We start from the raw sequence: 14,518 nt of genomic DNA, 5'->3' as shown, positions 1-14,518 counted from the left end.
GATAGGTTCCCTGCTTGTGTCTTGAAGATGTGTCAACACCAACTTGCCCCCACTGTAGCCAATCTATGGCGGAACTCACTGGATGCTGCATTTATACCAGAAAACCTTCTATCCCAGTCTGTTGTCCCAGTTTTCAAGAAAGGAAACAAATCCCTTGCCATGAATTATTGTCCAATCTCACTCACCTCTCGTATCATTAAGGTATTTGAGAGAGTGGTGAGATTGCGAATGACTCACTTTCTTGAGAGTCATAATATGCTGAACTCCAACCAACATGGATTCCGTAATAGAAGGGATTGCCTGACACAGCTACTGCATCATTTTGATGACATTTTGAGAGCTTTGGGAGAGGGTTCCAACACTGATGCTATCTACCTTGATTTCAGCAAGGCCTTTGACAGGGTTGATCATAAGATCCTTTTGAGAAAGCTGTTCAATATTGGTGTCACTGGAAAGCTGCTGTAGTGGATCAAGTGCTTCCTGTCAAACAGGACCCAACATGTTGTAATTGAAGGAATCAAGTCCAGCCCAGCCAAAGTCAGTAGTGGTATCCCACAAGGCACTGTGTTGGGCCCACTTCTCTTCATCATCTATATTAATGACATTACTGATATCATCAAACACAGTAACATCAGCATCTTTGCTGATGATTCCAAGCTCCAGAAGGTCATCAATGGCATGGATGACCGGATAAGCCTTCAGTCAGACCTACTGGCTGTTGTCCAATGGGCAGAAAAGAACAACATGTTGCTAAATGAAAACAAATTCGAATTGATCCACTTTGGAAGAGAGGACACTCTGAAACTCCCATACTCCCTTCCTTCTGGTGAAATTCTCATGGCATCTAACAACATCAGAGACTTGGGAGTAACTGTGGACAACAACATAAGCTGGGCTACACATATAAGCAGCAAAGTTGACATGGCCCGCAGAATGTGTTCCTGGATTCTCAGAATCTTCCAGTCAGGAGATTCCCACACCATTATCCTTCTCTTCTCCACTTTTGCCTGACCCCACCTTGAATACTGCTGTCCACTGAGGTCTCCCTACATGAAACAAAACATTATGAAAATGGAAGCTCCCCAAAGGTCAATCATGAAACAGATTGATGGCATGTCAGACCTCAACATGATCAAAGATTCTGCTGGTCTTGGAAGACTGAAATCATGTTGACTGAAAACATGTTGACTCAGTTTGGTTAAAACCTTTTCTATCTTTCTGAGGTTTCCTTGAAATGTTATCATAATTCGAGGTTGATATATTGTCCATACGACAAAGTCAAATTATTTTATATGCAATGTATGTATGTAAATGGGCAGTTGAACAAATATATACACACAGATACACATAATGTGTTGGTGTGTCTCAAACAACATGTTTACACTGCAGGTATTAAATCTTTGCAGTTGTATGTAGCTTACAGTCCTGTGATTAACATAACAACAAATATCTGTGGAGTGAAAGTCTGCTTGCTGATTCCAACAAATAGAGACAAACAGATAGATCAACTGAGAGAGAGAGAGAGAGAGAGAGGGAGAGAGAGAAAGAGAAAGAGCGAGAATGAGTTTATTTACCCCTATAGTTCTCATTCCTTGGATACGTAGTGTGGGTGAGAGGTATTAAGATAAATAAACTGTCTATGAATTTCTCTATCTATCAATGACAAACAACAGGTTGTGGGAAGAATTTTTGAACTCATAAATAAGTCTTCAAGTCTGCAGTTATTTGTTATTTGATTATTGTCATAGTGAAACGTTGGTAGAATTTCGAATTAGAGAACCCATACCTCATGGAAAACTACAATGGGTAGTTTTTTTGTCTTTTTTTTTTTTAAGTATTCATATGTTTCAGAGAACAGACATTACAATTCTGTAGAAGTTGTTTTCAGATTCAGATTTTTTTACATTTTTATCCATCCCTAATATCTGTAATTTTTCTCTTTCTCATGAGGTATTGGGCTCCTCATCTGAAACTCTGCTATTATTTTATTTTGTGACATTGCTATATGCCTAATCACACAAGACCACACATAATTGGACGAAAGTAATATCCCTCATTACCTATATGTCTCACACCCTCTCCAGCCATCTGTAAATCTCTCACTATTCTCTCTCTCTCGTGCACACACACACAAACACACACCTTCTATCTATTTAGCCATCACTCCCCAACTTCCAACTATATATCTGTGATCTCTTCTCTCTACCTACTTACCTACATACATATATACACACCTGGCTGTCTGGTGTGTGTGTGTGTGTTCTCTAAAGGAGGCCATAGTATAGCTGTCAGGTATTGGTACCCATGAATGCCTTAATAGAAGGAATTTTATGGTTATATGAGAAAGAGGTCGGGATTCCCTTCCATTAAAAAATGCACGTTTTCACCACAGTTGAAATATTATTAGTGAAATAAGAGATGGACATTAATAACGATCTGTCTTCTTGGTGAATACTTCTCAAATCAGTATCAACACCTTCCTTACTCAGTTATGCTTTGCTTCTCTGTCCTTTCTGAAACCCAGCATAACTGGCAATAAATGTTCTGCCTGATTGCTACTTTCAATTCTCAGTATTATAGCATTTCAAAGCAGAATTTGGTTTTAAACAATCCCATATTTTGCACTCTTAGATCTATTCTACCTGTAAAATATTTAATTGCTGTTTTCATTTCTTAGTTTAAAGATAGAAAATTAAATCTGGTAAAATTGCGTATTCAATAAAAATTTATATGATTAACTTTTAATGAAGTTCAGAAGTGTTTTGTCAGCAATGTTTACTCAACTAAAATAAAATCTATGTTTTTGGTGATTATATATATATATATATATTTGCTTGTGACGACCTGTTGAAGCAAGTGAAATCGAAATCAAATTCGATGACTGGCATCCGTGCTAGTGGAGCGCTAAGAGTACCATCTGAGCATGATCGTTGCCAGAGTAGCTAACTGGCTTCCATGCCGGTGATACGTAAAAAGCACCATTCGAGTGTGATTGTTACCAGTGTCACTTTACTGGCACTTGTACCGGTGGCTCGTGAAAAAACATTCAAGCGAGGTTGTTGTCAGTGCCGCTGGACTGGCTCCTGTGCAGGTGGCATGTACAAAACACCATTTGAGAGTGGCCATTGCCAGTACTGCCTGATTGGCCCTCGTGCCAGTGGCATGTAAAAGCACCCACTACACTCTCGGAGTGGTTGGCGTTAGGAAGGGTATCCAGCTGTAAAAACTCTGCCAGATCAAGATTGGAGTCTGGTGCAGCTAACTGGTTCGCCAGTCCTCAGTCAAATTGTCCAACTCATGCTAGCATGGAAAGCAGACGTTAAATGATGATGATGATGATATGTAGTCTCATAAAATTAAAAAGTCTCTAAAAGGAAATGGAGAAGAAAAATTAAAAAGATGCTTGGTTTGTTTTATTTGTATTACAATTGGAAAAGTAATGCAAATCAAAAGATGAAAAAAATATACCTATTAAGAGTATAAAAGGAACCTCCTCAACCAACAAAATAACCCCAAAATATAAAAAAAATTATAAGATATTCTACATACATTTTTCTTATTTTTCTTGAAGAGTTCTAACAATATACAGATTATTGCATCTTTTAAAGTTATAATTATTGATGATTCTTAAATATTGTTATATCAAAACATATATGTGTATGAAGAATATCTTCTTGTTTTTTGATATTTTTAGGTTATTTAGTTGGTTGAGACGGTTCCTTTTAAACTCTTATAGGTATATTTTTCAACTTTTATTTTGCATTACTTTTCCAATTGTAATACAAATAAAACGAACCAAGCATATTTAACATTTTTCTTCTCCATTTTCTTTTATTGACTTTTTAATTTTATGAGACTGTTTATAGACATATATATTGATGATCTTCCTATCAATATATCTGGTAAAACCAGATATATTTATGTGGATATTACTTCCTCAGATTCTGAATGTCTATATATATATATATATATATATATTACTGGTGTAGTGCATACCAGTACTAGATTCTTAACTCAAAATTTGAGAAGAGAAAACTAAATAGCATACACTCACTCACACACACAAAACTAAGCATTTTGTGGTTCTGTGTGTGTATGTATATATATGTGTATGTATGTTACTGTTTTGTGAGAGAGGGTTACGACATGCACAGTCTGGCATTGTTATAATAAACCATTTTACTTCATGCAGCTTGCATCTCTTATTAATGGTTGGATAGCCTAAATAGCAACTGTGATTCTTTAGGTGTGGAATTTCTTCAAATGTCTCTTAACTGATGTATTTGTGTGGATCTGTTCCTTAATGTGGTTAAGCTGTTTTTGAACAGTGCTCCTCATATAGGAAGCACTTTTATTGCAGATTTTTTCGTACATATCATAAGCCATCAGTCACATATTGTTGTGCATATATCACTTTGTCTGTTGACTAATTTCTATACAAGAATTTCATTAAACAAGAATCAGAAAGCATCATCTGTATAGTCAAACTCTCTGCACATTGTGCTTAACAGGTTGAATTACAACATTGGTGCTATCACTGATACACAGCAGTCTCTGAAAATTCACACTATCTTCAGAGGTACAGGTCTTTCTTATGGGTATATTGGCATTTACTGTGATTTGTCAAAATATGGTGGATAGCTTTTGTTCAAAAGAACCTGTTGGAATTGCTTGGTATTGATTGATCCATCTACTGCCTCACCACATTTGTTACTTATCCAGAAAATTTCATTTCCTTCTTATGGGCTTGGTTCTGGTGGGTAGGCCTCATTTTTAGTGTAGAAATAGGTCCCTGCTGCCTACTTTTCTATAAAAATTATTGCTGCTTGTTTGTTCCATTGTAATTGTGAGGTGTAATTGAGCAGTTCTGGTCAGAATGCAGATCACTTAGCATCTGTCTAAATGACATCCTCTCAAATCATCAGTCATATTTCATTAAGCTTATTTATTTTTTCAAGCTTAATTATTTGTATCATTTATCTTTTATTTGTTTCTGTCATCTCCAGATATTTATAATTTAGTTATAAGGTGCAGGCATAGCTGTGTAGTAAGAAGCTTGCTTTCCAACCACATATTGCTAGGTTCAGTCCCATTGTATAACACCTTGGGCAAGTGCCTTCTGCTATAGCCTAGGGCTGAACAAAATTTTGTGAGAGTGTGTGTGTGTGTGTGTGTGTGTGTGTGTGTGTGTGTGTGTGTGTGCATGTGTCTTTGTGTTTGTGTCCCCACCACTGCTTGACAATTGGTATTGGTTTGTTTATGTTTCTGTAACTTAGTGGTTCAGCAAAAGTGTAGAATAAGTACTAGGCTTTAAAAAAATAAGTCAGTTTGTTCAAATGACTGAAACAAATAAAAGATAAATGATACAAATAATTAAGCTTCAAAAAATAAATAAGCTTAATGAAATATGACTGATGATTTGAGAGGATGTCATTTAGACAGATATTTTCACAGATAGTAGATAAGTAGATGAAAAATAATAAGTTGTTATTCCACCCTGATATTACTTAGATTATTGCACTGTATATATAAAATTTTGCTGCCAGAAATTGCAGATTAAAATATATTGACTGTATATAGGAATCTTTTTAAATCTTCATACAGACAATTTCCTTATAAATAAAATCTTTCGAAATGTCTTTTCTGAACAGCTATGACATCAAGTCAACAAATACATCCATCATCTTAATGTTTACTGAGTACAGCACTTTTATAATCCTATTATTTTGAATTTCTTTTTAGGGTAATTTTGGCTTGCGAGGTTTGCAAGGACCACCTGGTCTCCCAGGATTCCCTGGCAATGATGGCCCTGTTGGAAATCAAGGAGTTTTTGGTGATGAAGGTGACAAAGGAGCAACAGGTCCAAAGGGACATAGAGTAAGTTACAGAATATATTTTTCTATTAATTTTGTTTATTTTAATTGTCAACAAGGCATATTATTGACTAAGAAATATGGACTAAGAAATATGTAGAGCATTTCGTAATTTTGTACCTGTCATATGTATATGAACATTAGTAATACACACATACGACTCTCTCTCTCTCTCTCTCTCTCTTTCTCACACACACACACACTAAAATACTGAAAGCTGTTTTGGTATTCAATGCTTTAAAGCATATTCAATCATTTTGGCAAATTGCTGTCAAAATTACATAACAGTTGTAGAAAAAAATATTATTTAATTATACAGTACACTTCAGTGTCTTGCAATAAATGCAATAACTGGTGTTACAAGCTCAATATATATTTTTCTTATGTAAATTATCAACAACGTTGCAAGTCACACAGTATAGAATGGAACTATATGTTATATAAACCATTGTTTCCTATATGTTATTCTAAAACTTGGTTCATATTTAGTACACTGGCCAATTCTAAAGTTTGATGCCTTGTGTCATACAGCACTGAATATAGTGCATATATTCAATAGCTAACTAGCTATATATATATATATATATATATATATATATATATATATAATGTGATTTAGACTCAGTTGAATTAGGTACTTAAATTTAGGCACCTTGTTAGGATGAACTAATTTGCACACTCAGGCAATATCAGGTGAGTATCAAACTTTATGCAGAATATTTTTCCCCTGCTGATATTCTTGCAGTGTATGCAGATAGCAAAATCTGCTCTTGTTTGTTCAGACATGTACTTTTTTATAAACATACTTTCTGTAATACTTTTGAAGTGCAGATTCCAGGGTAGGTAAGTAAAATATAAATGAGTAACAAAGATATATATGTATCAGTTCATTACAGTGTAATGAATTGACACTTATACACCTGTGTTACTCATTTGTGTGTGTGTATATATATATATGTGTGTGTGTGTGTGTGTGTGTGTGTGTGTATACAGGGTGCGATGGGTAAATTGTTGCCATTTTATATTTTTAGTTTTACACATGCACATTGTTTGTTTTTGATTTTGTTGACTACACAATATAGTAGGGTCAGTTGGGCACTATATATACATACATGCATTTTGAGTTGGCATAGGACTGGAATTTGACCAAAAGAAATGTTCACATTTGATTGTTGAACCAGGAAAATCAGTCCCTTAGAACCTGCCCCTCAAACCTCTGCACCGATGGTCTTACTATCTCTCCTGTCCCACACAAATAATACTACAAGTACCTAGGCATTGTTGAAAATATATCAAAGAGGTTACTATGAATATAGATAGAGTGGCCCCAAAATATTATACCAGACTTAGTAAAATATGGCAGTCAGAACTCCCCTCTTACAGCAAGACAATATCCCACAATGCATTTGTAGTACCAGTGGTGATTCCAGCATTTGGGGTACTTGACTGAGCTGTGGGGAAATTTTTCTCCATAGATGTCAAAACCTGCAAGATACTGACATCAACTTGAAATATCCATAGAAATAGTGATTTTGACAGTTCTACCTAAGAAGATACAAAAGAGGTAGAGGCTTGATATTTTTGTAAATAATCTTTGAATGTCACATAGTCTCTCTCAGAGAGCACTTGCTAAACAACAACAGCAAAAATAAATATATTGACTTGGTGCTGAAAAGTGAAGAGAACAATATCCTATGTGTCAGCAGTAAGTGCCTCAGGAAGAGAGATCTTCCTGATGACCTCCTATACAACCCCAAAACAGCCAGACTAACATACCTCAAAGAAGACCTGGAGGGTATTTTCAGCATACCGAAAATAGACTATGCATGGGTATTTTTCCTGAAGACTTGAAGAAGACATTAAGTGCAGCCTCACTTGGACTTGTGACTGCTACATCACATCACACTTCAATGGCTATGCATTTGAAATCCAAGAACAGGAGATTGCTATGAAATATCTAATAAACAAAAGAGATAGTGAAACCCTTGGAGCTCCAAGGCACACATTATTTACATTTGATGGATATTTGTCCACATCTCGTTGTTAACATGTTTCGGCTGATATACTCTCCAGCCTTCATCAGGTGTCTTGGGGAAATTTCAAACTTGGGTTCTCATTCCTAAGGTATTTTTCGATGCTGTTGTTGTTATTATTATTATTATTACTACTACTACTATTATTATTATTATTATTATTATTATTATTATTATTCAGGTCACTGCCTGGATTTGAACTTGGAATCTTGGGGTTAGTAGCCCACGCTTCACTCTTGACCACTACACCATATGCCCGTGGGCAATTATAGAGTGAATTTTAGGGCTTATAAATCTAATATTTTCCTATCTTTCCTTAATACTGGTTCCCATATGCTACTCATATTTGCACTTGGTCTGCTTAGGAGGCTGTTGTGTCCTAGCATATGTGCTGCTTCTTTTAGTTTTCATATTTTCCAGTGGTGTTCTTTGTCTATTATTATTCAGTAACCTGAATGATGATAATAATAATAATAATAATAATAATAATAATAATAATAACAATAATAACAATAGCATCAAAAAATACCTTAGGAATGAGAACCCAGGTTCGAAATTTCCCTGAGACACCTGATGAAGGCTGGAGGGTATATCAGCCAAAACATTGTGTTAACAACAAACAAGATGAGGACAAATATCTGTCAAATGTAAATAATGTACATAATTCCTCATCTCCAGAAGACAGCACTCACGTGATTAGCAGCTGCCCCAAAATGTCATCAAGGTACTATCTCCCAATACGAAATGATGTTGCAAAAACAATATACAATACCGTTTGGATAAAAGACTGCATTGGAATAAATATAGAGCGTTCCTCTGTTATTGAATACATACACCAACATCAACATAGGGAATACTGGTGGAACATTGTCATCAAAACATATTTCAAGTGTAAGCATAACAGGTTGGATATCATTGTTTGAGACAAACAAAGAATAGTATGTACTGTTCTAGAGGTCAGCTGCCCTGCTGATGTAAATATCTCTGAAATCAAAAAGAAAGAGGATAATTATGGACAACTGCTTCAAAATCTCCAGCTTCTATATACAGACTATAAATAATAATTGGTGCACTTGGTTTATGATGATCTGGATAAGCTAGTTTTCAGAAACTAACTTGCACATTACAAATACAATCTGAAAGAGGAACAGTCAAAATACGCAAGACTTTTCTCAAGTTTAAAATGTGACATTGTTTTTACTATCTACACTGTAATGATGGAACTTTATTAGAAACCAGCTCCTTCTTCAGAGGAAGAATTCAAATAATTACAAAAAAAGAAAACACACACACACACACAAATTAAGTAACTTAGAAACAACCTACAAGTAATCTTTAATTTACTAGCAAAACTACAATTTGGGGTTAACCTTGTACATTATTTTTTTAATTAAATTGACCTGGCAACACTGACTTCACAAGCTATGCATACAAATATATGAAAATATACTCATACATCTATAAATTGGATATATGTTTGTGCATTTATACATTTGTTGGTATATATTAGTGGTCTAAATGATAATTTAATGGATCACTGAGTCAGAGTTACTAGTCACATACAACAAATAATTCATCAAAGATAAACTACAAATCCTCTCAAGCATAAAGGTGTTATGAAACATTTAATGCACTCTTTTTCATACAATAGACAACTGGATGAATTTCTTCTAGACTATAGTTAGTAATTCTGAGTTATCTTTCAATTCAGGAAAGCTTTCTTAAGAAGTTCATAGTTTAAAATTTTTGTTTTATTCCTTGTTACTGAAGTTGAAATCTAAACCCTGATCAAAGAAAAGATTTATAAGAAAAAATTGCTTGAATAACAAGTGTCAGATGGCTGGCTGAGGCATTCAAACCTGCATTATCTTCTTATTAATCTTTAAAATAATTATCATCTTAATTTATTAAATTTAATTGCATTTAAGGAAATGGTTAGAGAAAACTTTTCTTGGGATATGGCACAATTGAATTCCACATCTAGTCTTTAGCAGCACGATAGCACTACTAATAAAGGAAATGATTGCATTAAATGCTACTATTTATGCTATGATTTTCTTTTGGTGTAGTCAGGAAGAAAGACAGTCATAGGCCCTATAAGACTGATGTAGTTCAGTCTGAACGCGTGCAGAAAATACATGGGCAAAGAAAGAAGGAATTCCAGAGAATTGATTAGGGGATGGGAGAGACATAGAAGGAGTGATATATGGAGGAGAGACAAATATGTTTGGTGGGTTTGAGTAGAGGTAGCTTATAACTAGCTTGTGTTGAGAAACAGTAATAACATTAAACCATTGTAGTAATGACAGAATAAGCAGAATTAGAAGACAGCATGTCTTTACCTGTTATTTGGATGATCTTGTGGATGTAGATGTTTGTATGTACAGCAGTATACTATCCTCATCTGGGAGTCTTATTTGGGCTTTGGGAAAGGACAGCAAGCAGAGTATTAGTGCAGAGAAAGAAGAATGTAGAAATAGTTGAACCTTGTAGTACATCAGAAATTGGCAGAAAGCTTATCCCTACTTCATAGTGATTGTCTTTTTGTAGGTAATTCTTAGAACTATTTAGATGGAGTAGGAAGTGTAATTCAACATATTGAAATCTACATTATTTTTCTTCAAATTAATTAATTCTTTTTTTTTATTCCTGTATCTATAAATACTGAAGTAATTTGGATCCATGACTTTGCTCCGTTTTCCAGTTGCTAATGTTTTTTAGAAATACTTCGATGCCACAATATTATAATATTTACAGATCTGAAGTTGTGTGCTTATATGCAAGAAATCATAATATTGTTACTTCTTAATTTACTGGGTTATGAAAGGGTTCCATCCAATTTGATTTAATAAGAGAAAGGGAAAAAATTAATGGTCCATAACTTTTTGATGGGTCAGATACTTTGTAATGCTTAAAGATGATTGCTTAACCACCCTAGATTCTTTCTTGTATTTTATCTTTTTTTCCAATCTGCTTATGTTACATATAACAAAAGAAATAGGAATTTCAGAATTTTTTTCATAACTGACTACACATTTAAGAGCTTTGTGATAAATAGCTTTCAGTTTTTCTTCTTTGCATTATCTTTTTTCTCTAATCTTCTTGATTATGGGGGACAATTGATTTCTTTGTAACAATATTTAAGCTTGTAACAATATGAATTTTTGCCCCTTTAATAAAAAAAAGACATCCTGCTCTCATGCCTCGTTAATAGCATCTGTAGTTTATTATAAGTAGTTACACAAATGATTGGTTGAGATATGGCAAAAGCAGTTGAAATATTTTTTAATGTGGCCAACACATTGTTAGAATACAAAATGCATTGCTTCTTTCACTGAAGACACATTATAAATATTGGTACTTTCAAACAGGCAATAGGTTGTTTTAATGTTTTGTTTTATTTTAACTCAACCAAGCCATCAGAATTAAGTATGGGTCATGTACATAATGAGGCTTAATTTCAGATTTGAGACTAAACAGATATGAATATAATTCCTTATATTTGCGCATTTACACTCACACACACAGGTATGCAGGTTACTCACATTATTATGTTCTGTCCATTCTGGTGTAATTTAGTAATCAATTGTTAGAGTAAAAGCCAAATCATTATCAACTCAACATTTATTAGTATAATATTGTTGGAATTTAAAAAAAAGCAATAAATTCTTCAGGCAGAGAATCAAATAATATAAATAATACCATTTGATTCTCTATCTGAAGAATTTTAAATTGGAAATTTCTTACATGTTTATCCAACATATACGACTTTGTGATTTCTATTAGCAAATGAAACATGTGTATGTGTAAATAGTGATTAAATAATACCCCCAAAATTTCCCAGATTCTTGTTTTATATATATATATAGATATATATATTATATATATATATAAATTACCTGTAGCTACTTCCATACTGAAATTCCATGCTAGCATTCAGGAATTTTGGCACAACAGTCTTCAGTAAATTCTGTCATAGCTTTTGAAGAAAAGACAAAGTGGTGTCATGTCTCATGATGCATTATTTATTACTGCTCTGACTGTTACCCCACAAAAGATGTATAAAATTTCATAATCTATCTGCAAGTCAACATTAGCTCTATTTATTATTAGCGTGAGGTTGTTTATTATGTGATCTGTGTCAGTCAAACATAAACAGCCCTGTTTTGAGGTATTATTGTATGGTGTGGCTCTGCCCAAGATAAATCATACAATAGTAGTAGACATATAGGGTGGTAAGACATCTGGCTTTATAATAATAACAGTAAAATAAGATATATAGTTTAAAAAATATAATTAAAAAGTGAGGGCATATTATGTGATGTATTTAAAAGAACAAAATTAAAAAAACCCAATTCACTGCCTACTTTCAATATACAAGTCACATATGTGAAGCAAGTATACCCAAGGCTGGTTGAGTTTTTGTTCTTGTTTCAAGCCCCTAAAGGATTGCTAGAAATTAAATTATGCTTAGCCATGAATGAGATAAAGAATTTGAATTTATTGCCCAAAGCAGGAAAAGATATCCACTAAACTGTTTGTGCGCTATGTTGCATTGGGATGAGGACATCAGCAGGAAGGGGAAAAACTAGTTGAATGCCAGAGATAATTTTAAACACTTGAATTATTGGTGGGTCCTCATTGCCATCATTTTTCTCACCTACTTGTTCAACTCCAAATTACAAAATCTCAGCTGTAGAACTGTGTAAAATATATCCTGCCATGAAACATTTAAGACTCATTCAGAAGTGTTGGTTGTGGAGAAGAGTTGACACAGAAATACATAGCACAAAAATACATGGCACAATTAGTTGAAGCATTTTATTTTTTATCTTGTGACCAAATCATTGTTAGAATTTAAAATCCATTACTTTTTCCTCTGAAGAAACACTATACATATTAACACTTTCAAGGTGGAAATGGATTGCTTTTAATGTTTTGGCTTATTGTAATTCTACAAAGCCATGAAAGGGAATGACCTATATATATAAGTTAGCTGCGAATACTCAATAAACAATCCCAGGCAAAATCACAGGTTGCCTTTTGGCAAGGCATAACACATGTTAACCACCCTGCCATGGCCATGGTGAAATCCTGAAGCCCTGAAAAGAGCAGAAATGGCACTATCATTGGAAAGCAGGATGGTGGTAGGGAATGAAATGCAAAGCATAAAAAAACATTTTGTCTTTGGATTTCGTCCAATAAAGTGTCTGTATACACTGCTGACAATACAAGTGTAATGTATAGAAAACACAGGGTTTATCAAAATTTGAAAATCAGCCAAATGAACATTATTTCTCTAATTTGTCTAGCCTATGTTTTGTACATTATAACAGGATTTACTGCAGGAAAACTGGTGTTTTATGTTGAAAATATTGTGCATAAAATGTACATTTCAGCAAAGTCAGCTGAAAGAACTGTACAGTTAAAAGAATTTTGTGAATTTGCGGATGTCGGTAATTATAATCTTATGCCATATCGTGGCAAGATGATTCTCACTTTTGCCATTTATTGACAGGATGCTTAAGTGTTGAGAAGTCTTGAAAATTATTTTTTGAGTCAAAGTTAGGAGTGGTGCCTAAAGGCACAGTGGAAGTAATTTGCAGGTGAAGGAAATGCCTGTGATTCATCAGAGAGATACTTTTTCAGTCATGCTTTTGAATCATTCTCAGACACTACTGAAGGACTAAGAAGCCAAGATATTCGGCATCACTTCATTATGTAAGCTAATGACTGAACTGATTAGCAAACTTGAGAGAAACATAGACTTTTGTTTTGTTGCCTTTGTAGGGTGTACCAAGCTTAGCCAGCTTATACCGGATGCAAATTTCATTATTTTCCAAGGAAGAACCATAAAACATTTATGATAGGAGTAACTTCTCTGAAAACGGCTTTCATAACAAATCATCAAAACTTATCCGAACAAATATCATACCTTTTGGAGAATTGGAGAGCTGTAACCTTCAAGATATTGATATGGATGAGTTATATGAAAAATATGATGTTGTTAGAGGCAATATTCCCGAGAATTGAAAAATGTTATATTAACATATTCAGTAAATCTGAGCTTTCTTTTAAAGTCTGAAGATTCTTCTCTATTGCACATCTTCTCTATTACATGCAGTAATGCTTACACAGAAAAAATTTTAAATTATGACCTGAACTTGGAGAAAGAAAATATATTGTCAGCAAGTTGATTTAGTCAAAGAAAAACTCAAAATATGTAACTTCACATAGGAGTGCTCAGGCATTTATGAAAAACTCCGGACCAACAAAAAACTTCTGGAGATTGCAAGAGGCAATAGAAATAGAAGTTTGTAACTATAAGGATACATTTTAGACCATCCACATCGAGCAGAAATTGTATTAAAATAGAAAAGAGAAATAATGAATCATTATATAAGAAATAATAAATTGCTATATAGGAAAAGGGCTGTGAAGAAAATCACCAATAATAACTAAGTTTTTACAGGATTTATATAAATAGTAAAAGTTGCATGTTAGAATTTTTTTTATTTAAAGCTAAAGTAATAATTTGTTGTTTTGCATTATGGTTTACATTTGGAAATGGCTATCCCATACACTCACCCTTATCTTTCTTTCATTAAATTC

General features: G+C 33.9%; 1 protein-coding gene across 1 annotated transcript in view; it reads left to right on the top strand.

Moving 5' to 3' along the window:
* The window catches only part of LOC115221997 (collagen alpha-1(IV) chain), a 185,831-nt gene that overhangs the window by 11,778 nt on the left and 159,535 nt on the right, over positions 1-14,518 (top strand). The window contains exon 2 of the mRNA XM_029792104.2: positions 5,743-5,877. The gene's annotated coding sequence lies outside the window, so the exon portion shown is untranslated. The remainder of the gene's footprint in view (positions 1-5,742; positions 5,878-14,518) is intronic.

Source organism: Octopus sinensis, linkage group LG19 (assembly GCF_006345805.1).
Source record: "Octopus sinensis linkage group LG19, ASM634580v1, whole genome shotgun sequence".
Classification (NCBI taxonomy): domain Eukaryota; kingdom Metazoa; phylum Mollusca; class Cephalopoda; order Octopoda; family Octopodidae; genus Octopus; species Octopus sinensis.
The sequence above is the reverse complement of the archived record's forward strand: the minus strand, read 5'-3'. Positions and strand labels throughout refer to the sequence as shown.